Source organism: Peromyscus maniculatus, chromosome 2, assembly GCF_049852395.1.
Source record: "Peromyscus maniculatus bairdii isolate BWxNUB_F1_BW_parent chromosome 2, HU_Pman_BW_mat_3.1, whole genome shotgun sequence".
Taxonomy (NCBI): domain Eukaryota; kingdom Metazoa; phylum Chordata; class Mammalia; order Rodentia; family Cricetidae; genus Peromyscus; species Peromyscus maniculatus.
The window spans coordinates 13,305,496-13,331,699 of NC_134853.1; the positions used below are offsets into that span (position 1 = coordinate 13,305,496).

Consider the following 26,204-nt stretch of genomic DNA (forward strand, 5'->3'; position numbering starts at 1 on the left):
TGATTTCCTCTCCCCTATCTCCTCCACATAATTCCACCCATCCAAATATAAAATCTTTCTCTCTTCTCAAATGCCAGTAAGCATCTAAAAATAATAATAAAATAAATAAAAACAAACCAGAATAGGACAAAATAAACAGAAAAAGAACCAGAGAAAAATCTAAAAAAGTATACACAGATGCTGAGACACACAGTCAGACCAACAAAAAACACATAGAAATATTAGAAACTATAATATATATAAACAAAGGATGTGATTTTTAATTGATCTTTGTAAGGATGAGTGAGTTCTAGTTCTCTATATATGGGTATCTAGTTTTCCCAGAACATTTCTTAAAGATCTGTTAAGACTCAATGGTTTCAACTAGGTCTAGATATTTGTTTGTTTTTTTGTTTTTGTTATTGTTTTTTGAGCCAGTACTAGCTAGGCTATGGTACTATGGCATATAGTATATTTTTGAATCAAGTATTAGGTGTGTTTAAACATTGACCTTTTTGATCAGGATTAAGTCAGATATTTAAGGTCTTCTTTGCTTTAATATTAATTTTAATAGAACTTTTTCTCCTGCCTAGAATCTAGGGCCTATGCTGAGACACTTTGCTCAGTCTTGGTGTAGGGAGGAGGGGACTGGATCTGCCTCAGCTGAATCTGCCAGGCTGGGCTGATTCCCCAAGGGAGACCTTGCCTTGGAGGAGGTGGGAATTGGGGATGGATTGTGGGGGAAGCCTAGAGGGTGGGAGGAGGGAGGACAGGGGAATCCGTGGCTTATATGTAAAATTAAATTAATTATAAAATAAAAATATCTTTAAAAAAAAAGAACTTTTTTCTCATTCTATGAGGAACATTATTGTTTTTGAATGTAGAATTCAGGAATTATGATAATTGATTTTGATAATTTTCTCATTCTCAATATTAATTCTGAGTCCATGAATATAGGAAATCTTTCTATATTCTAAACCTTTTTTTCACTTATTTAGCATTTTAAAATTTTCATTGTTGGTGGTTTTCACACACTTGGTGAGATTGGTTGCTAAATAGTTTGTTTGAATGTTTTTTGAAGCTATTCAGAATGGAATTTTTTCTGATTTCCTTTTCAGTGGATTCATTATTACAATATATTAAGAAGCATTAATTTTAGAATGTTAATTTTATGTTATAATACTATAAATTGTTCTTTATATCTAAGAGACTTCTGTGCAGGTCTTAAAATAATAGAATGATTTCATTATTAAATAAGGATATTGTGATTCATTTTATTTTAATTAAAGATATTTTATTTCTTTTTTTGTTACTTTTGGTAAGATTTACAGTATAAAATAATGCTAACAGGAGCTCACAGTAAGATTTTATTTTTGAGTTTTTGAGGGGATGCATTTAGAACACTATGCTGCTTAGGGTTGTTAATGAATCCATCATGTTTAGCCTTCAGTTTTGGGGGTAGGATGGTTTCTTTTTTTTATTTTTTATGATAAATTTTATCAAAGTCTTATTGTATATCTATTGAGAAGATTGTGTGATTTTTCAACATGATTCTATTTATGTGCTGTATGTTAATTACTGTCTATATGTCGAACCAAACTTCCATCTCTGAAATGAAAACAAAAAAACCCTGTTGTATTATCCTAGCATTGTGTTGTTGTTTGAAACCATTTTATTAAGTAATTTTATGTCTATCTTGATCTATACAGCTATATAGTTTTCTTCTTGTGGTTTTTGTTCTTGTTTGCCTCCTGATCCTCTACCCTCTACATTTTCTTCTGCTTCCTTTTCCTCTTCCTCCTCTGCTCTCTCTCTCCCTCCCTCCCTCCCTCCTTCCTCCCTCCCCTTAACCTTCTCTCTTTGTCTTTCCCTGTATGTGCTATACGATGGTTTTTCTGTATGCCATAAATATATACTATAGCAACATACTATTGTTACTTTGGGATAATAAAGAAGCTGTTTTGGCCCATGGTAAGACAGGATAATAGCCAGCTGGGAAATCCAAGAGAGATACAGGGGGAGAAGGATGGAGTCAGAGCAGATGTCAGTCTTTCGCTAAGGAACAGCATGCCAGCAGATCAGTAATGCCACAGCGATGTGGCAATATGTATATTAATAAAAATAGGTTAATTTAAGATGAAAGACTTACCTAGCAGAAATCCTGAGCCATAGACAAAACCATTTATAATTAATATTAAACCTCTGAATGATTATTTTTTTTTTTTTTGGTTTTTTTCGAGACAGGGTTTCTCTGTGTAGCTTTGCGCCTTTCCTGGAACTCACTTGGTAGCCCAGGCTGGCCTCGAACTCGCAGAGATCCGCCTGCCTCTGCCTCCCGAGTGCTGGGATTAAAGGCGTGCGCCACCACCGCCCGGCGAATGATTATTTTAAAAGTGGCTGTGGGACTGTGGAACCAGGGTAGCACAGAGAAAAATGTCTGGCTATATATGGCAGCCAAGGTGGGACAAGAATTTCCACATAAAACCTGAAAAATCTTAATAAAGCGATCTAGAACACATAACCCAAGGCAAAAACAGCTTCCTAGGTATGTCTTTCATATGAGCCATGGTACAAAGATGCCATGGCATGTGGGTTTGAGGTACAACATTGCAGGTTCCAGACATATGGGCTTGATCTGCAACATGGCAGATTCCCACTGCAGTACATAGAGGCATCTTCAAGCTATTCAGCATGCTACATGGCAGATTTAGCTTTTGCTCATGCATGCAAAAAAGGCTAAGAAATACACAATAAAAAGAGATCCAGATCAAAAAAAATTCTCTAAACAGGTACCAATGTATATTACAATATGTATAGGCTTAAAAAGGAAATTAAAAAATATGGACAATTCTAAAAAGGAATTAACTGTTTAAAAATAAAATCTTTCTGGGCAGTGGTGGTGCATGCCTTTAATCCCAGCACTTGGGAGGCAGAGGCAGGCGGATCTCTGTGAGTTTGAGGCCAGCCTGGGCTACAGAGCTAGTCCAGGACAGGCTCCAAAGCTACAGAGAAACCCTGTCTCAAAAAAAAAATAAAATAAAAATCTTAAAAGAGAGAAATAAAATAATAATTAAAAATAAATGGCATAGAGAGGAAAAAATACGTAGGGAGTCTGGGTCTTATATGATATTATGTTAGATTAATTTAAAATTTTTGAATGCTCACAAACAAAAAACAGCTGCTGAGAGACATGAGATTGAAAGAGAAACTGTTAAAACATACCAGCTTAGACAGTTTAAGAATGCCTGAACTTGAAAACAAAAATCAAAAAATATATTTATAAAATGGAGCTGAAAAGATGCATTGCTTTGGAGAAATGGTTTTGCTCTGGTTTCCACGGGAAACAAGAGGCCATGGATTCATTCCAGGTTAATATGGATCAGATTTGATCAAGGGAGACCTCCTGAACCTTGACAGGTGATATCTACCCACAAAGGTTATGGCTGGTCTTCCCAGAACAAAGTCATTATCTTAAAATTTTCTCAGGGACCCCTGGGGATGCTTTGCCCTCAGACAGCAGAATTCAAATATGGAGAAAAGTACATCCACATTCCCAAGAGTTGGGGGCTATGGATGGTTTTGGTTATTTGATGGGTTGTGGACATTTATTATAATTTAGGGGAATATAAGAATATAGGATAAAAATACAACTATTAATCTCAGATATTTTACATTGGCATGAATTTTTGTATAATGATACAAATTTAAAATTAATTTTGTTACATTATATATGTTTCTATTCTTATTTAAAGTATTTTTGTACATTGATACAAAATTAAGGTTATTTCTGTTACAACAAGTTATATATATGCCTCTATTTTTATTTAAGGTATTGTACCTATACAGCTTATTTGAAATATAAGGTAAAATTCTAATTTTAAAAGCTATTATTATAAACGATTTAGGATAATAAAAATGTTAATAGTTATTTATAACAATGAAATTTGTAGATATGTTAGGTATGTTTTCAGGATCATATAGAGATATATTTTAGATAAACAGATATATTTAGAGATCGCTGGTCTTCAAATACTTCCAAGACTATAGAATATGACATTTAAAATATTTCGTTAAAACAGGGTTTTTTATGAGAATAAGATACATCTGTTCCTGGCAACACCAATCCAATTCAGGCCGATGAGCATTGAGGAAACTCCTTATAGAGTTCGCTTTCAATATAGAAACCCTAGCCACTTGGGCAAGAAACTCCTCTTGCCTGAAATTCTTGGCAATATGTTGTATAAATTGGACATACAGGACCCATAGGGAAATAACCCTTAAACTTTGCCAAAACAAGACAGGCCAGTCCTTCAAAATCCCTGTTTCACTGAAGAAACTGCCAGACATTCTACAGGAAACACAAAAAAGCAAGTGATGAACTGCACATATCAGACCCAAGAGAAAATGAGTGCTAAACTTTACCAAAACAAGATAGGATGGTCCTTCAGAGTCCTTCAAACTCTGAGACATTCTGCAGAATACAGAGAAAAATAACTGATGAACTTTGTCAATATAGATGGGAGAGTTCTTCAAATTTTCTGTTTAACTGAAAAGTCTGCCAGGGACTCTAGACCTTTAGGCTAAAGATGGATACCCCAACATTAAGGGTAACTGTCCAGACAGCCAGTTGTATTTGTCATTTCTAAAATTTTGGAAGTTACTTGCAAAGAACTTCCTGTTTACTCAGATAATATTATATCCTTCTGGCATCTTTGATGGAGTTAAAGACTGGTTATAATTGTCATTTTCCTTAGTTATAATAAAAGATAAATTAGATGTAAAACTATAGACTCACAAAGATAAGACAAATGATAGGATATTTTCTTTAACTTTGTCAAATACAAATGGACTAGATATTATAACTATAATTCTTACTTGATAACTCTTTTGTTATATGTAATTTCTCTATTTTAAATGAAAAACTTTCCTTTCTGTCTCTGTCTCTGTCTGCTGTCTGTCTCCCCTCTTCTCTCTCTCTTTACCCCTGTGTGTGTGTGTGTGTGTGTGTGTGTGTGTGTGTGTGTGTTGTATATGTGTTTTGATTTTGTGTCCTTATCCACTTTTGATAGAATGATTATGATGGCTTCATAAAGTGAGTTTGGACATATTTTATCCCTTTCTATTTTATGTTGTACTTTGAAATATTTATCTTAGTCATTGTTCTATTACTATGAGGAGACACCATGATCATGGCAACTCTTATAACGGAAAACATTTAATTATGTCTCACTTACAGTTTCAGAGGGTTTTTCCATTGTCACCATGGCAGGATGCATGAGGGCATGAGGGCAGACATGGTATTGTAAAGGAGATGAGTGTTCCCGTGCCCAAAACTTAAGTCTAAGTGGATCAAGGACCTCAACATAAATCCAGCTACTCTGAGCCTGCTAGAGGAGAAAGTAGGAATTAGTCTTGAACGCATTGGCATAGGAGGTCACTTCCTAAATATGACACCAGTAGCACAGGCACTGAGAGAAACAATCAACCAATGGGACCTCTTGAAATTGAGAAACTTTTGTAGAGCAAAGGATACGGTCAACAAGGCAAAGCAACAGCCTACAGAATGGGAAAAGATCTTCACCAACCTCACATATGACAGAGGACTGATATCCAGAATATATAAGGAACTCAAGAAATTAGACATCAAAATGCCCAACAGTCCAATTAAGAAATGGGCTATAGAACTAAAGAGAGAATTCTCAACAGAGGAAACTCAAATGGCTGAAAGAAATTTAAGGAATTGCTCAACATCCCTAATTATCAGGGAAATGCAAATCAAAACAACTCTGAGATACCACCTTATGCCTGTCAGAATGGCTAAGATCAAAAACACTGAAGACACCTTATGCTGGAGAGGATGTGGAGCTATACCACTCTTGGGCATATACCCAAGGAATGCTCAATCATACCACAAGAGGACTTGCTTAGCTATGTTCATATCAGCATTGTTTGTAATAGCCAAAACCTGGAAACAACCTAGATGCCCTTCAACTGAAGAATGGATTAATAAATTGTGGCACATATACACAATAGAATACTACTCAGCAGAGAAAAACAATGGCATCATGAGGTTTGCAGGCAAATGGATGGATCTAGAAAAAATCATCCAGCTTGGATCTCCTGCTTCCCAAAGCTCTCTTTCTCGCTCAGCCTGGGAGGAGGGGATTGGACCTGCCTGGACTGAATCTACCAGGTTGAGCTGAATCCCCAGGGGAGTCTTTGCCCTGGAGGAATTGGGAATGGGGGGTGTGCTGGGGAGAAAGTGGGGGGATGTGAGAGGGGGGAGGACAGGGGAATCCATGGCTGATATGTAAAATTAAATTAAATTATAAAATTTAAAAAATGATTTTTATATTTCCTTACTACCCCATTGTCTCCCTTCTGTAAAAAAGGGGGGAGGGACAAGAAATGAATTCAGAGCTGTTCTCTTTAACCTGACTTAGAAGGCAGTCTCTGGCCAGCTTTTGGGTGCACCCCAATAAAAAGCAAGATTGCTTAAAATAAAACAATCAAATACTGAATTTGATTGATTGAAGAGGTTTTAAGTGTCTTAATCACAAAAATAAATATGTGAGAGATTATAGCTAATTAGCTTGATAGAATCATTCTCCCAGATAGACATATCTTAAAACACCACCACTTCATAGATAATACATTCATTTTTATTGCACATATAAACAGAGCAAATACATTATAGCATTCTTTCCATAGTCACAGAATCATTTGATGTTATAAATTTTTGCATGTCAAATGCTAATTGAGTAAGCAAGTCTTTAAATAAGAACCAGAATTATAATGGGCAGTGATGGCACACACCTTTAATCCCAGCACTAGGGAGGCAGAGTCAGGTGGATCTCTGTGAGTTCGAGGTCAACCTGGTCTACAGAGTGAGATCCAGGACAGACACCAAAACTACACAGAGAAACCGTGTCTCAAAGAAACAAAAAAAAAAAAAAAAACCAGAATTATTTATAATCATAAGTAGATATCATAAATAGCTTTATTTCAAAACTACAACTTAGATGAAACAAAAATGTTCATATGAAAACAAACTTTTGATTTGCATTTCCCTGATGATTAGGGATGTTGAACAATTCCTTATATGTCTTTCAGCCATTTGAGTTTCCTCTGTTGAGAATTCTCTCTTTAGTTCTATAGCCCATTTCTTAATTGGACTGTTGGTCCCTTTGATGTCCAATTTCTTGAGTTCCTTATATATTCTGGATATCAGTCCTCTGTCACATGTGGGGTTGGTGAAGACCTTTTCCCATTCTGTATGCTGTTGCTTTGCCTTGTTGACTGTATCCTTTGCTCTACAAAAGCTTCTCAGTTTCAGGAGGTCCCATTGATTGATTGTATCTCTCAATGTCTGTGCTACTGGTGTTATAGTTAGGAAGTGATCTCCTATGCCAATGCATTCAAGACTACTTCCTACTTTCTCTTCTAGCAGGTTCAGAGTAGCTGGATTTATGTTGAGGTCCTTGGACTTAAGTTTTGTACACAGTGACAGATATGGATCTATTTGCTGCCTTCTACACATTGATATCCAGTTATGCCAGCACCATTTGTTGAAGATGCTTTCTTTTTTCCATTGTACACTTTTGGCTTCTTTGTCAAAAATTATATGTTCATAGGTGTGCGAGTTAATGTCAGGGTCTTCAATTCGAGATACCAACTTATGCTTGTCAGAATGGCTAAGAGCAAAAACACTGAAAACACTTTATGCTGGAGAGGATGTGGAACTAGGGGAACTCTCCTCTATTGCTGGTGGGAATGCAAGCTTGTACAACCACTTTGGAATTCAATATGGTGCTTTCTTAGAAAATTGTGAATCAATCTCCCCCAAGATCCGGCTATACCACTCTTGGGCATATACCCAAGAAATGCTCAATCATACCACAAGAGCAGAAAAATCATCCTGAGTGAGGTAACCCAGACTCAAAAAGACAAACATGTTGTTTACTCACTCATAGGAGGATACTAGAAGTGGAACAAGGATGACTGGACTGCTACTCACATCACCAGTAAGGCTACCTGGAAAACAGGACCCCAAGAAAGACACGAGGATCGCCCAATGACGGAGAAATGGATGAGATCTACATGAACAGCCTGGACATGAGTGGGAGTAATGAAGGGTGAGGGTCGAGGGAAAGAGAGCCTGTGGGAGCGGGAGATCCCAGCTGGATCAAGAACAAAGAGGGAGAACAAGGAATAGGAGACCATGGTAAATGAAGACCACACGAGAATAGGAAGTAGCAAAGTGCTAGAGAGGCCCACAGAAATCCACAAAGATACCCCCACAATAGACCACTAGCAATGGTCGAGAGATAGCCAGAACTAACCTAGTCTGGTGATGGGATGGCCAAACACCCTAATAGTCGTGCTAGAAACCCCATCCAATGACTGAGGGATCTGGATGCAGAGATCCATGGCTAGGCCCCGGGTAGAGCTCCGGGAGTCCAATTAGTGAGAAAGAAGAGGGTTTGTATGAGCGAGAATTGTTGAGTCCAAGGTTGGAAAAAGCACAGGGACAAATAGCCAAACGAATGGAAACACATGAACTATGAACCAATGGCTGAGGGGCCCCCAACTAGATCAGGCCCTCTGAATGGGTGAGACAGTTGATTGGCTTGATCTGTTTGGGAGGCATCCAGGCAATGGGACCGGGTCCTGTGCTCATTGTATGAGTTGGCTGTTTAAAACCTGGGGCTTATGCTGGGTCCCTTGGCTCAGCCTGGAAGGAGGGGACTGGACCTGCCTGGACTGAGACTACCACGTTGATCTCAGTTCTCAGGGGAGGTTTTGCCCTCGAGGAGGTGGTAATAGGGTGTGGGCTGAGGTAAGGGGAGGGGGGGCGGGAGGGGGAAGAACAAGGGAATCCATGGCTGATATGTAGAACTGAATTGTATTGTAAAATAAAATTAAAAAAAAGAGGGACCATGATAAATGAAGACCACATGGCAACAGGAAGAAGCAAAGTGATAGAGAGGTCCCCAGAAATCCACAAAGATACCTCCACAATAGACTACTGGCAATGGTCAAGAGACAGCCTGAACTGACCTACTCTGGTGATAGGATGTCCAAACACCCTAACTGTCATGCTAAATTCTCATCCAATGACGGAGGGTAGCAGATGCAGAGATCCACAGCCAGGCCCAAGGTGGAGCTCCAGGAGTCCAATTGGCGAGAAATAGGAGGGGTTATATGAGTGAAAATTGGTGAGACCAAGATGGAAAAAAGCACAGGGACAAATAGCCAAACGCATGGAAACACATGAACTATGAACCAGTGGCTGAGGAGCCCCCAACTGGATCAGGCCCTCTGGGTAAGTGAGACAGTTGATTGGCTTGATCTGTTTGGGAGGCTCCCCAGGCAGTGGGACCAGGACCTGTCCTCAGTGCATGAGCTGGCTGTTTGGAACCTGGGGCAGTATTGGATTGTTAATTATATCCACATGCATGATAGGTGTTTCAAACATTTTCTTCCTGTTTGACATCAGTTTTTTAATCCTTTGACCCATTTTTCTTAATTTGTCTGTGGTGACCACCATTCTAGTCTCTGTTTCAGTGCTTTGTTTTTCCATTTCTTTTTAATATTCTCTATCTAACTGAAACAGTAAATTTGTCTCTCTATACTAAATCATTTCATTTCCCATAGTGTTCTTCCTTTTCCTTTCATCTGTGCACACACACCACCTTCTCTTCAAAGTCTGAATCACCTTCTGGGCTCTGTAGAACACTGCTGCATTGGGCATGGGTTCATACATCTCTTCCAACCCCCCCTTTGCTTTCCTGTTGATATATATTTAATACTGTAATTACTGAATCCTGTGGTTATATTATTAATTTTTCATGAACCTCTTAATGCATATACTGCTTTTTATATTGTACTGCTCATCCTGGATTGCATAAGCCAATGTAATCAATCCCCTTGTTGATATGCATTCATTATATTGGTTCTGATCCTCTAGAGAACCCTGACTATTACCTTTTCCAAAGGCTCCTGTGTTAAACATCGTTTCACAGCTTGTGGACCTTTTTAAAGTGCCTGTATCAGTATGGATACAGACTATATCAATGGAGTAATTCATTGATATGAACATATTTTGTTGGTGTTATTAAGACATGTAAATCATTAGGAGGTGAAGCCTGGTTGGGTGTTTGGCTAAAATGGGCATGTCTTTGAAGAATATATTATCTAAGGTGGTCCTGTCTCAGCTGTCTTGACTCCATGAGTTGAAAACATTTGTTTGCCTCATGCTGTTTAACATACGTAGCATTCTGACTCATCACATCCCCACAGCAGTAAAGCAACATGACAGCATTGAAATGACACCTCTGACAACAGAAGCCACTGTAAACATTACCTAGCCTTTTAAGTTGCTTCCACAGGCTTTGTCACAGTGACAAAACGTCTGACCTGCAGAATAGGCTTGAATATGCTCAATTGTTGTCATTTAGAATCCTTTGGCATATCTCTACACAAGGACAAGGGTTATTTTTAAACGATTGAAGGAAATGGCGATTGCATCCTTGTTCTTTGGTGTTTAAACATCTTCTGCTCTGCTTGTGTCCCTTTTGAGAATCAGCCACTTATGAGAAAAAGTGATATTTTTAAAAAACACAGTAGAGTTACTTTGAGTCACCATTGCTACTGAATTCCTTGCCGTTTTTGTCTTTTGTGGAGTGAAAAAAAGCACACTGTTGTTATAAGACTACCTGATCTGCCACTGTCCTTATGAGTTCAACTGTGCTGACATTGGAAAGATCATCACAGGTGGCTTTATTAACTCCTCCCTCAAAGGAGGTTTAGAGAAGGTCATAAGATCCTCACCTGAATACCCAGCCACTCTTTCAACTCTTTCAGTTTTATCAAATTCTGCCCTAATTGCATGTGGCCTCAGTGAGGGAACCAAGTATATATGCTTGGAATAACTAATGGGACATGTAACAGAAAAACATTTCACAAAGTGGGTGAACTTTTCTTATATTCCCATCATGAGCTCCATTTCTTTCACATCTTCAACAATAATTGGTTTGAGGGACCACATGAATGTAATTTGTTTTAGTGTTATAAAATTATGATTTTACTTTAAATTCCAAAATGATCCTAGATAATGAAATTTTACATGGGCTTACAATTTTTTTTGTTCTTCTCCCATGGTGAAGTGTCTGTTGAAATATTTTCCTTTCTTAATTAGGTTTGCATATTTATTAAAATCAAGGCTTTATTTAATGTAGATATAGATTTTATACAATAAGAATGATGTGGAAATAAAACTCCTAATCTGTGTCTTGTCTTTCATCCTATAAACAATGTTTCCTAAAGTGAAGAAACATATATTTGATGGTCAGGGTATGATAACTTCTTTTTTTCATTGTATGTATTCAGTTTGGTCATCATCTTTAAGATAACAAAACCACGGCCATGAATACTTTTTTTCCTATGGTTTCTTTTTAATGACCAATTATTCCCAAATTAAGTTTTGCTAAAGATTGCTCATTCTGTTGTTTTTATAGTATTCTCAAAATCAATCGATTGTGGGTGTGTAGGAGTAGGGGTATGATTGCATGTATGGGACTTGATGTTATCTGTATGTGATTGTAAGTATGAACATTAGTGCATTGGTCTACTATTTACACTTGTGTGTAATACCCGTTGGGTTTCAGGTCAGTATCATGATGTGTGTATCATTATAATTTTATACAGACATTTATATTGTTATCATTTCAACTTGCTTTGCAAATTATTTTGAGTTTCTTAAGTTTTTCTTTTTCAAATCCTTTATCAATAACAAAAGTATCAATTTAAATCTGCAAACGCCTTTTTTGTTTATTTAACAATGTTATCTTTGTCATTTATGTTTATTTATTACAAATGCTTTTCTTAAATTCTAATTTCTGATTTTTATTAAATGTAGAGGTGAATTTTTTTGTATATTGTAACATATACTTACGTAGAAGTTTTGAGAATTTGTTGCTGATGTTTTTTATAGATTTAATACGTGTGTGTGTGTGTGTGTGTGTGTGCGTGCGTGCGTGCGTGCGTGCACGTGCGTGCGCACGTGTATGTGTGTGTGTGTGTGTGTGTGTGTGTGTGTGTGTGTGTGCTTGAACATGAGTATGGGTGTGTTGGTACCCTCACAAGGTATGAGATCCCCTCCCTGGAGTTCCAGGAGGTTATGAGCAACAGAAGTATGTTCTGTGTATCAAATGCCAGACTCCGAAAAAGCATCACTCACTCTTAACTGTTGAGCCATCTCTCCAGGCCTTGTTTCTGATTTCCTTTTGTAGAGTGTTTGAAATTCTCTGTGTAGATAGATCCTAACCTCCTCAAAGCACGTGCTGTTTTCCTTCTCCTACTTTACTGATTGAGTGTGGTGATATTTTATTTGTGCTTTAATAAATAAAATTTGCCTGGAGATCAGAGGGAAGAGCAAGCCGAATTAAGTAAACAAAGAAATCAGAAGACATGCCCTTAATCAGGCAGGATCTCTTTGTGTTCAAGGCCACACTAGGGAACAGAGCTAAGTGTGGTGACACATGTCCTTAATCCCAGTAAAAATCATAGAGGTCTGGAGGTCTGTACAGACAGATAGGAAGTGGCAGAGCTATGTAGGAAGAGGAAGTGAGGTACCTGGGCAGAACAGCAAGGCATATAACCCTGGTTACACAGGAAGTCACTCTTCTTTGGAAGCTGCAGAGTTAGTGAGGTAAGGTTGGCTGGTGGCTTTTCCAATTTCCCTGATCTCTCTAAGGCTTTCACTCTATATTTGGCTCCATGTTTTTTATTTAATGACACCATTTAGAAATTCATCTACAATTCAGTTTTTCCTGCTTGCCCACCACAATGATCACAGTTGGCCTCTGTGAATTGTTCTTAATCATGTTCATTCTTTCACTATTAAAAATAAAGTTATTTATACATTTTTAGATGACTTAATTAGGGTGATAATGTTTACTTCAATTCCTAGTTTGCTAAAATTGCCAAATGGAATGAGTTTTAGACCCCAATAGAGGCTCATCTCATATGAAATGATCCTGATTTTAAAAAATCAAGGTAGGGAAATCTATATTATTGTCAAATGTTAAACTATTATTTATTGCTTATCTTTAATTGGAGATCTACCAATTATTGAAACAAAAACATTTTATGTATTCAGTTCCTTGAATTTTCACTCAGAATTTTCACATCAATATTCACAGAGGAAGGAGTCTGTATAGCTTTTGTCACTCCAGTTAATTGTCTTTGTAGTAAGTCTCGTCTTATAAAATGAATGAGGAAATGCTTGCTTCTTTCCAAAGTTCTGAAAGACTTTGTAGAATAGGAATTTTCTTTAACTGGATGCATTAAAAGGACACACAGGTTTTATATTTTGTTATTTTGGCCTGTTACTTGTACAAATTAGAAAAAATTAATGGATATTATGCTATTTTAGAAGTAAGTTTGATGGAGTATGTATTTTAATGTTTTCTCGCTCCAGGTTTTGAGTTTATTACTATAAAATTTTATGCTATTTCCTTATACCCCAAATCTGTAGAGAAATCACATGTAGCTTTCATGATATTTGAATCTTATGGAAAATATTTAAAACTTTAAATGATCTTTACTCTTAAGTCTACTAACTATGTTTTTTTGGTCAATGATTTTTATGCAATGATTTCTCTCTTCATGGCTAAGATTTAATTTTTGTTTTTTCAAAGCTTTTGATATCAAATGTTAGACTCAGTTCTCTATGGTTTTCTTCTGCTCTATATAATTGGTTTCATCCATGTGTTGCCTCATTGGAACCTCCAATAATTTAAACATAAGGCTTGTTTTTTATATTTATCAACTTCTCTAAGCTTTAAGAAAAAAATAAGATTAATCAAATATGAGATATGGGATTCAACAGTACTTCATTTTGACCAGAACTTCAAGTCATTTAAAAACAAAAGAGGATCCTGGAGTTCGCTGTGAGACTGTGTCTTTTGTAATGTCAGAAGCCACACCCATAAAGTCTCCCCAACATCCCTGGAAAAGCATGAGCTGATCAAGGATGACAGCAATAGACATGCCAGAGTGGACTGGGGAAACAGCATTGTATCCCCAAACAGGAAAATCAAAGCTTACAAACCATTCTGTGCTTGCTCCCCAAAGAAAACAAAATCAAGTGCTTTGTTTTGTTTGCTAAAATTCATGTTACAAATTACACATCTAATTTTGTATATATTCTGTGAAGTACATTAGAAAATTAAATTACTGTGTTTTTTGAAATTATGCTTTCAATAATAACCATGGAGAGAAGACACTGTGGAGTTAGAAGTTGCGTTGGGGCCCAATCTGCATCATTTCCTCAGCATTGCTATTCTGAGCCCAGTCCAGTAAAGGCCAAGGAAGCTGAGACTCGACGCCTGCTATCACCTCCCCAGCCCACAGTACAGCGTGGCTACATGGAGCCCAGATATAGTTGGAGGTTTTTTTGGTCTCACCCACCAGTCCTGGATCTGCTCAGACCCAACCAAGTAAACACATAGAGACTTATATTACTTATAAACAGTATGACCGTGGCAGGCTTCTTGCTAACTGTTCTTATATCTTAAATCAACCCATTTTTTTGTTGTTGTTGTTTTGTCTGTTTGTTTGTTTGTTTATTTTTTGTTTTTTGAGACAGGGTTTCTCTATGTAGCTTTGTGCCTTTCCTGGATCTCACTCTCTAGACCAGGCTGGCCTAGAACTCACAAAGATCCACCTGCCTCTGCCTCCCAAGTGGTATTTTTTAATCTATAAGTTGCCATGTGGCTTGTGTCTTACTGCACCTTACATCTCGCTTGTCATGTTGGCAGCTGGCAGGGTCTCTCTGACTCAGCCTTCCACCTCCCAGAATGCTTCTCCTCCCTGTTCGGCCTACCCTAGCCTTTCTGTTTGGCTATTGGCCAATCAGAACACACAGGACATCCCACAGCACCTAGGGGACACAACCCTCTGTTTTACTGTTTTTATCTCTACTATTCTTTGCCTCCAGTTCATTTTGAACCGAAACTTTCATCCCCTTCTGCTTACCTTGACCATAAGGTTTTTTACTGCCAGACCTAGAGTATAAACACAATATAGATGTGTTTGCTCGACAAATAAGCATTGTTGGTAACAAATCTCATCCTCTTCTCTGTAGAACTGCTGCCTACAATTTCACTGTTCATTCAATACAGATTGTAGCTCAGAGGAGCAAGGGCTCCTCTCTAAAGTCATTTGCTCAGAAAGTCACAAACCAGAATCAGAGCTCCTTTCTACCCACTCAGATTTAACACATGAACCATATAATCCTTAAAATACATTTCAAATGCCATAAAAGGATGATAGTTTGTGTTCCGGTGCCAACTCACAGCATTTTCTACAATGACAATCAAAACAGCAAATATTTGAGTAAACATATAGGGATTTAGAGTTCTACAGTTGAAATGACCTTTCTCAATAATTTAATATTCTGATGTTTACCATTGTAAAAAATTATTTACTAATATTGTGCTTTTCATTTATTACATTTAAAAACACAAATATACCATGTGCATTGTAATCCAAGACTTTGGAGTTTATCCACTTGTCTCTCAAGATTTGCCTCAGTGTAAGCATCTTAAATATATCTCAACTTGTTTTCCAACAAATGCACTCAGCACTTGATAAACCACCTATATTGACTGGCTTTGGTAAAAATGAAGCACAAATTAGCTTAAGAAAAAATAAACATATTTTTTCCTCTTCCCAGTGATAAGTATGTTTGTTTTTTAAAAAGGCTATTAGGAGTATTGCTATATAATATTGATATATAGTATTAATTGTGCTGATATCTTTTCTACTTTTATTGTAATAATGACACTTTTAGTAAATATGAAATGTTCAAGCAACTTTCCTCAGATTTATGCTTGGAGGTGAAGTGGATTTTTTTTCTATTTACATTGTTAAAGGAAAGTTTAAGTACATGTAATATGGGTTTAAGTCTTCCAAGTACTTTTATTTAATTTTCTAATAAAACAAAAATATTTAAGATATCTTTATTCCATAATTAAATGGGAAACTTAGGAAACCTTTCTAAGTGATCATCCAGACATGGGATGTCCTGAGGATGGAGGATGACTTTGTTCACTCATGTTTTCCAAATTTTCATTCAACTGAATGCCTTGTATTTTAATGAAATTTTCAACAACACCTGAAAAAAGTATAGTGACAGTTCTGTGATTAATTTAATAAACGTATTTTTGAATGCTAACCCATAGTTGCATTCTTGCTATTATATACCCCTTCTGTAATGCATTTCTGCAGTTGGCTAGCAGATTTCAGCTTGGAATTTGAATGTCTGATTTTGAAAACGTCAAATATTACAATCAAGAGCCCCAAAGAAATCCCTCATCAAATTAGAATCCATTGGAAAATTTGGACCTTAGCTAATTAACTATGCTCTCAAGAATTTTGCTGAGAAATGAACTCAATTTAAAATTAAATTAAATAAATTAAATATATTCTAAAATATGATAGCTCAAAACCCATTAATTTCAGTTGAGCTGGTTCTATCCAGCCAACTCTTGTTTTATGACCTGAAATATCTCTCACTTCAAGCAGCTATGCACTTAATAGTACAGAGGGCAAGGGTTATATACTAGGAAGTGTCAGGTACCATTAACTTGGCTGAAAGCAAATATACATATTGCTTTCATTGTTCAAGCATAAACAAAAGTGTAAACACAAAGCAATGCAGAAGTTTCTCAAATCCTGTCATTAAATTGACTTAGAGAAAATGCTCTTTCTTTTGAAACTAAGAATTGTTTCCCATGCAAAGTGTTCACTGATGTGGTTCTTACATATTTTACTCTGTTTTGAGTAAGAAGTCACATGACCTACATTTTTCTATTTCATTGCATACTTCTCTGCACACAGCATCTTGTCTGGAACCCCACCTCCCACTTCATACATATACCATTTAGTTGCTTCACTATTGTGAAGGACCAAAATGTCTATTTCTCTCAAGTGATTTAAAAATGATTTTTGTTATGGTGTAAAAGATTTTAAGGTGAAGAGACTGTAAGGCATGTTATCTGTGGTTATTAAACATGCACTTTGATTTTATCAATTTCTAGAGGGTGGGTATTGAACACTTCTACCAGAGGGTATGGGAGCAAATGTGCAAAGTGAGCTTGATTTAGTGATTTTAGGATGTAAAAATAGTTCAATGTGTCATGTTGTAGAAAATAATTATGTGTAGCATAGTCAATAAAAATAAAAAATAACATTCTAAAATTAAGAACAAGAAAAATATTTATAACAGGACAGGTTTCACTTTTTTATACAAAAATTTTGGGGATACAGAGGCATGTTTGCCCTCTTTGGTAGGGAATCGGCATACATGTGTAACTTTGATGAAATGACAGCCTCCAGGTGGAAGTAACTGGACTATGATTGTTCTTACAGCTTGTGCTACCTTCACTTAATGAGATAAATAAAAATCACTGTGTCCTCAGGCCAGCCCTTTTACTCCCATTATCCTTGTGTACCTCACAATTACTGATTGTTTTTTATTGAATCATAAAGGGGTATCCTGACTTAATTGTAAGATTTCTTTTGGTGACAGGAGTCCTTATATTTAAAGAAGTATGTTCAATTACATGAAGGGTGTAAAGATCAAATATCATGAATTAGAGATATGACAGCATTTTCAGAACTAAAGGAAATATTGGTTCAGAATGGAATCCTGCTGTGCGATATTTTGTATGCTGTGAATATATGTTGCTCTGATTGGTTGATTAAAAAAATGTTGATTGGCCAGTAGCCAGGTAGGAAGTATAGTTGGAATCATCAGACAAGGAGAATTCTGGGAGAGGAAGGCTGAGTCAGCAGACACCAGCCTGCTGTCCAGGAAGCAGCATGTAATGGCACACAGGTAAAGCCACAGAAAACTTGGTGACATGGATTAACAGAAATGGGCTGAGTTTAAGTGCAAGAGCTAGTCAGCAGTAAGCCTGAGCTAATGGCTGTGCGGTTTTAATTAAAATAAGCCTCTGTGTGTTTACTTGGGTCTGAGCGGCTGCAAACTGGGCGGGACACAGGAAAACTTCAGCTATAGAATCCAGAAATTTTGAATTAAAAAAAAGTTGAGTTTTTAAAATACAAATATTTATTTATTTATGTGGGAATACTGTCAACTCAAATAAGTGCTTCTACATCTAGGCTAAATCCCAGCCCCGTAAAGTATGGGTTTTCTACCGTGTCTCAGTAGACATTTCAGTGACTAAGTATAGGTTGTGACCACACATTTAGAGAGAGAATCAATAGACCTGTGAGATCTAGTAAAGTCACAAAATAAGTGAATTATTCCACATTGATGATCAAACTTACCTTGGATTTTTTTCAATAATTTGTTTATAGTTTAAACTGTCTACACTGTAGCAATTTCACAATATTCTACATGTTTTAAAAAATATGTTAGGGAAGTGCTTAGAATTTCCATGGTGAAGGCCTAATCAAGCATAGAATTTTAGCAACAAACCCAATGTATGTTGTTTAGTGTTATAGCAATACAGAAGAATAATACAACTTAAAGGCCTGGCAATGGTTCATATTAGCATATGAACATATGAAAGAAATATGGTGAAAAATTCTAATTATCTCTTGTATCTTTGTACATACATATTTACTTTTCCTTATTTCATTTTCAACTTTGCATACAAATACTGTTAGTTAAATGACCTAAACAAAGTCTCTTATACAACAAATCAAACTTTGTTTTTATTGTTTAATAAAAGACTAGAATGAGAAAATGGATAGTAAAAGGAGTAATAAGTACTTTGCATGATATCAAATGTTTAATAGTTCATTGGGGAACAACTAAAATTATATATATCATGACAACAGTCAAGTAATAATGATGTTTATATATTATGTAAGATTTTAGAATTCTAGATTTTTAAAATTTTTTTCTCTTATTGAAATAGATTATTTTTTATACAACATATCCTGATTATAGTTTCCCCTCCCTCTTCTTCTCCAAGTTCCTCCCCACTTCCTCTCCCTTCTGGATCCACTCCTTTTCTGTCTCTCATTTGAAATCATCAGGTTTCTAAGAGATAACAACCAAACATGACAAAATAAAATATAGCAAGAAAAGAAAAAAAACATCATATCAACATTGGACCAGGAAACCAAACAGAAGAAGAAGAGTTCTGAGAGTAGGCACAAGATTCAGAGACCCACTTGTTTTATATGACCCACTCAGGACGCACATAAAAAATACTAAACTAAATGCTATAGCATATACGCAGAGAACCTGGTACAGACCCATAAAAGTCCTGTGCTTGCTGCTTCAGTCTCTATGAGTTCATGTGTGCCTTTCTTAGTAAATTCTGAGGGCTTTATGCTCCGAGTGTCCACCCTCCTCTCTGGCTCTTACACTCTTTCTGCCTCCTCTTCCACTGTGTTCCCTGAGCTCTGAGGGGAGGGATTTAATGGAGACCTCACATTTAATCTCTCTCTTTGTAAAATGTCTTGCTGTGGATCTCCTCATCTGTTCCTATATACAGTCAGAGAAAGCCTCTGATGACTGAATAAGGCACTGATCAATGAGTACAGCAGAATGTCATTAAGAGTCATTTTACTGATAGTTGTTGCTGTTTTTGTTGAACTGTAGTGTTTGGTTTTATCCTAGGTCTCTGAACCTGATCTCTGGTTCTTGGTTACCCAAGCATACAACTTAACTTGGTAAGTGATACTCCACATTTAAGAATACTTGCTGTTCCAGAGAATGTGGATTCAGCTCCCCAGCACTCACATGGCAATTCACAATCTTCAATAATTCCATTTCTAATATATCTAATGCCATTTTCTGACTTCCTTAGCCACTGGACATGCATGTGGTTTATAGATATCCTTGCAAACAAAATGCCATAGACATGAACTCTTTAAAAATTAAGAAAAAAAATATTAATTTGTAGAAACATGATCATCTCAATTTAAAAATACTTCTCATTCTAGGTAACCTTGAATTGAAATCTTATTATAAAAGATACATAATATATTTGTCTAACATCGCTTTGGCTTTGATAGTTCTTCATCTTTATAATGGATATGGAGACCATACGTTATGCATGTTGAATTTCTAGGTCTATAGAGAAACCACCGTTTTCAACATTTGGCTCATCCCATAATTCCCTCAAGGAAATTTTCTGCCTTTGCTTATAAATAGATATAAAGCATATGACTCTAATACACTGACAATTATGGTCTCACACTTTAAGTTTAACAGACTATGTTTCTTTTAATATCAGGGGACACTAGCATATGGGAAAGGGACTGAAAGAATATTATGACACCTTATGTCACTAAGTGCACCCAGAATCTGGAAACTAGGCAAAAACTACCACATGGTTATAGCATGTGAATCCATAACTGAGTGTCTATTAATGTAGGATATGGTTCCAAAATTATGCCTAAGCATATTTTCCAGAGTCTAAGAAAGAACTCCCATAGAAGGTTCCTTTGAAATCATTTGTTCACTATATGTAATTTTTTTCTGAAGAAAATAACCTTCATCCAAGCTGAGCTGGGCTAATAAAGTGCAAGAAAACAATAAAGTCCACCGTATGGCTCACCAAAAAGAAAAGAAATAAACAGACCATAACCTTCATGTATATTTCCTACCAAAGGTCTCACTGTCACCTATCATGTGTTGTGAATGGCAGTTTTGACTTGTATAACTTATTTTATTGCATTGATAAAATATACCTGACATGATGAACCTAATAAAAAAATGGTATTATTTATTCTGGTGAACAGTTTCAGGGTACAGTCCATTGCCATGGATGGCATGACCTCAGGATCCTAAGGCATGGCATCTGCAATCAGGTAATGGAGAGAAAGGAGTTCAGTTTGTTTTCTCCTTTTTATTCAGTAGAGGATTTTATCCCACAGAGTTGTATTACCCAGATTTAGGATGGGTCCACTCACCCCAATTAAGACAATCTAAGAATTCCCTTACAGACATGCCCATCTGATTGATGGCTAAGTCATTTAGGATTTTGTCAATTTTAAAATCAATATTAAGCATCACAATGCCTGATACCCATGAAGATATTTAAGAGAAATATCTCTACTCTTTCAAGGGCTGTCCTTTCATGGGTCTATTTTCTTTGGCTGATTTCTTTTAAATATTTTGGTAGAACAATGTGAATGATGAACTTTAGGATTCAGAAACAGTCTTTCTGTGATAATATCAAAGTTTCAGAAATAAAAGAAAGAAAATTGTCTTTTTTTAAAACAGTAAATAGAGTTTCAGGACTTCCTTTGTGACTTACTGGTCTCCTGAGCAAGGTATCTTCCAGTTTCCTATTTAAAGACTGAAAATGTCTTAGATGTTATGCTTTATTAGAAAATTCAATTGAAAAAATGTGTTGTTTCTTAATATCCTCCTATCATACCTGAGGGAAGGTGTGGTTGGTCCTGGTTGAATTACATATGATATCCTGTAGATATCACTGTCCTTACTATTTGGAGTAAGAGAGTAAACAAAACACACAAAATATGGTAGTTAGTGGGAGAAAGAGCAAGGAATGAAAGAGCTTATGAAGATTTAAAAGTAGGATGGGAGTTTGTGCATGTTTTAACCTTTGGCATTTACAATTTTATAGTATGAATAATTTTAATCTCATGAAGAATGGTATTAATTTATGTTGTGTTAATATTGCCTGAAACTATTTTCTGGTCATTTTTCACAGATTGATGAACGTTAAATGAACAAAGTGCTTGCTAATCACTCAAAACACCAGAGCATACACCAAACACCAGTGACTGGTGATGGGAAAGTCCCTTTTCCCAGAACACAGGGATATAACTTGCTTATCTTTCTCCGTGTGTGTCCATAGGGCTTTTCTTGGGCACTTTGAGTTGAATATACATATTTGAGTTCAATATATACATATACATTCAACAAATACATACATATACTATATATATATATATATATACAAACATATACTATATATACATATTTATACAGTAGCAAGTATGTATGAACTGATATGCAGAGATGAAGGCTACTTTGTAAATTTAACACAGTAAAAAGTGAAATGAGACCATTAGGACTCCACAATCTCATCATCCTGTGCAAAAATGACTTTTTCGCATTTGATGAGTTGATACATTGAAGCTTCAGGTAGCTTGGTATAGGAGGAGCGAGAGTCATATTACAAACTGAGAATGAATGTTAAATCGCAGTACTTCTGTGTTTGAGAGTGGATACTGTTAGCACTGCGTAGTCACTTCAATAGAGAAGAGAACAGGAAGCAGTCATTTATACTTCATGTGTTTTCCTATGTGTTTGGGTTGTTTTCACAAAAATGACATCTTAAAAGTTGAAATAAAAACCTGTTTATTTAAAAAAAAAGAAAATTGAATTGAAAGATAAACATTTCATCTCCAAATATATATCTGTACAAAGTTGTTTGAATTATTACAATTAATCATATCAGTTTTTACTCAAAACATTTGTATAACTAAATAAGAAAATCTACTAGCACAATTAATTATATGTAGCACAACTGACTGTAAGTAAGTTTTTAAAAACAAACATATTATCACTTTAGGGAAAAAGAAAATTATATTTATTTTTCTAACCTAATTTGTGCTTTCTTTTGACCAAAGCCTGTCAATATAAATGGTCATCTTGCATTGAGTGCATAGGTTGGAGAGTGAGTTAAGGTTTATCTACAATGCTTACACTGGGGTATATCTTGAGAGACAGATAGACAAACATGAATTTCATGAGTTCCAAGGCATGAGGTTTATTTAATCTTGGGAGAATAAAATTAGTACATGAATAGCACAGTATTGTTAGGTATATTTGTAATGGTAAGCCAAAAAATAGTAAACTAATGAGAAAGGTCATTCCAATTGTGGAACTAAAATGTATACGCTTGCACCAAACTTTGCTGTTTTGAAGGTCATTATAGGAAGTACTCTGGATTGGCAAGAGAAGATAAATTAGCTACCCTTTAACGTGAAATGCATTTTAAAAATTTATTGTTAATGTGTTCAACTTGAAACTGAAGAGTTGAGTTCCAGCCCTGGCTTGCTGCTCTTTGAGTAAATGACCTCATAGTAGAACCTTCCTCCTCTGAGCTCTAGTCTCTAGTCTTCATTGAATTAGCTGTAAAATCCTAGACTCATATCCGCTGCAGAAAAGAATGGAGAAGACAGGTTTATGACCAGGTGTTCTTCTTTACCACAAATTTTTAAAAATACAACTGCCACTAAAATATGCTTATATCAATGCTCACCTGGAGGAAGATGGCACTCATATAAACAAAACTGTGTGTCTAAATTGTCCACTCTCTGTCTTAATTTTCACTTCAAGACTAGAAAACTATAATTTTTCTAATGATACATCACAAAGATGTTTAAAGTTAGCTCTTTAGTATACATACACATTTATAATTTGTTTACAAACAAAAGCATTTCCAATACAGATGAGTGGGATATGTTTGCTCAACGCTTTAAAAATTTTTTCTTCATTTTTTGAGTATTCTATATATGTATGCAATTATCATGTATAATTTTCATTCTCCAATTCAAGTAAGATCCCCCTTAGCATATTCTCCTCCCAATTCCATGTAGTTTTGAAAATATATATAATCACCTAAGTACAGTTAGTGCTACTCACACTTGCATGGGTATGGGAGCATTCATTGAAGCATGGAGATCCTGCCAATGAGCACATCCATGTAATGTACATCTTTACATTTTTATTACCCCCCAAAAAAGCATAAAAATAAGATACAGTAATTGTAACTTCATTTTTCTTTCTACAAATTCTTGGATATGATTCTTTTTTTCAGGCCAAAGTATTGCTTCCTGCTTATTATTTTCTGCTGGATATAAATTCTTTTAACCTCTTTGGATCACTGTACGTTTTTCTTTCTCTTTCAACTATGGCAGATAATTTTGTTGGGTATAGCAGTCTAGGTTGACAGTCATGGTATTCTAAAACATGGAACATATTGCTCTAGGCTATTCTGTCTTTCAAATTGTCATTGAGAAATCAGCTGTTACTCTGAGGTCATTTGTTTATATGTGACTTGTGGGGTTTTTTTCTTTCATAGGTTTCAACATTCTTTCTTCTGTAATTTAGTGTTTTAATTATATTTCTTCGGGATTTTTTTCTGTTCTGGTCTATTTGATGTTCTCTATGATTTTGTGTCTGTATGGGTACCTCTTTACTTAGTTTGGGGAAATCCTTTTCTACACAGTTGTTGAAGGTAAGGTCCATCCTATTAATATGGGATTCCTCTGTCATCTATGCCTGTAGTTCTCAGACTTTTGAGTTTAAACAGTGTCCTATATTTCCCATATAATCCTTTCCAATTCTTTTCCGTATTCCTCAAATATTTTTGAGAATCTGTAACAACCAGTTTACTAAAGCAATATAATCTGTAAGTACTTTCCTATGCTCTTAAATATTTTTCATACTATGTTTGTTTGTTCTGGTTCATCCACTTTGTCTTTTTCCTAATATTCCATTTACCACTTGATCCAATCAACTTGTAAGGCTTTCCTTTGTGTTATCTAATTGGGTTATTGAGGTTTTCAATTCCACCTCCATTGAACTTCAGTTCTAGTCAATATTTCTCTCTCTCTCTCTCTCTCTCTCTCTCTCTCTCTCTCTCTTGAATTTGGTTCTCAAATTCTGTATTGACTTTGTTATTTCATTCAGACTTACAATTGGTTTTCTTGGGCATCACTTAGTTGTTTATTCATTTTGAGTACATTGTCTTTGCATCCACTGAGCTGTTTTTAAGTGTCTTCTTTAAACTCTTCCAATTTTTTAAATAGAGATTCTGATGAATTTTTTTTGGGGGGGAGTGGTTTCAAGACAGGTTTCTCTGTGTAGTTTTGGTGCCTGTCCTTGATCTCGCTCTATAGACCTGGCTGGCCTCGAACTCACAGAGATCCACCTGGCTCTGCCTCCCGAGTGCTGGGATTAAAGGCGTTTGCCACCACTGCCCAGCTCTGATGACCTTTTAAGTACTGTAAACTGGGGTTCATCCAGTTAAATATTATTGGAGAACATTTCTATAGGACTGCTTGATTTGGAAGGAGGACGTACTGTCTTGACCATTTATACTTTTATTGGGAGACCTGGACACATGGAAATTATCATTGCTTGTATAGTCTACAGGCTGGCCTGGTACATACCATCTGTCAACATCTATAACCAGAGTTTACAAAAGGCAAAAATGGGGTCCAGCAGGCTGGGGTGGTTCTGTTTGAAGAAGTAGATGTTCACTTGGGAATTAGGGAAGATACAGACAGGGGAAGTTCAGGCAGATTCACCAGGCTGAGCCAGAGCACAGGATATATGTGCCTGACTAGGACAGGAAAATTGATTTGACATAGAACCTGCAGAGTGCCCACAATTGGTAGGGAAAAACACACACAATGGAAGGTTCTCTGACTAAGGATGAATGTAGCATTGTTGTCTATGGATATAAACATACATATTTAGACTGATATTTGGGACAATGTTCATTTAGCTAAACCCTAGAATTGAGGTCCTTTCTTTGGTCGCTGACCTTCTCTGACATGTTTTTTTGACTGTACTTTACCAAACCAGATTTGTGTTCCCTCCTGTGGGACAGGTCTCACATCCAGTCTGACAGTGGTTGTTTACCTCATGACTGTGGTGTTATTACTGCACCAGTGGGATGGGGTTGCCAGGATTTGACTACAGTTTTGATTGTCTCTGTTCATCAGGAAAACTGGTCTAAATTTTTTTTTTTTTGTGTTCTAACTCAATTTTGTTACCAAAGAAATGGAAGCTTTGTACACACTGGTAGTGATCTTTACCTCCCTATTTTATAGAAAAGCTTAAGGAATATGACAGTGGTGGCACTTCCTTATTAATATTTCTAGAGTGTATCTAACTGGTCCTTACCTCCCCCCTGCAATAATTTCATTACTGTTTCAATCTCATTGGCTATCATGCATCAATTCCAATTTTTTACGATTCATTGATTCAGTTACATGATGTTCATATTTCATAATTTTGTCACATTACCTAGAAATGTACCCATTTCTTCTAGACCTTCTAGTGTTTTTTAATACTTGTTTTTAAAATATTTTCTAATTAGTCTATAGATATCATTGACATATGGATAAACTTCCCTTTTCTCATGTCTAATTTATTAATTTACTTTATCTTTTTCATTAGG

General features: G+C 36.1%; 1 long non-coding RNA gene across 1 annotated transcript in view; it reads left to right on the forward strand.

Annotated features, from left to right (window-relative positions):
* LOC143271795 (uncharacterized) overlaps positions 1–26,204 on the forward strand; it is a 112,774-nt gene that overhangs the window by 40,773 nt on the left and 45,797 nt on the right. The window contains exon 2 of the long non-coding RNA XR_013048942.1: positions 19,649–19,701. This is a non-coding gene — a long non-coding RNA (uncharacterized LOC143271795). The remainder of the gene's footprint in view (positions 1–19,648; positions 19,702–26,204) is intronic.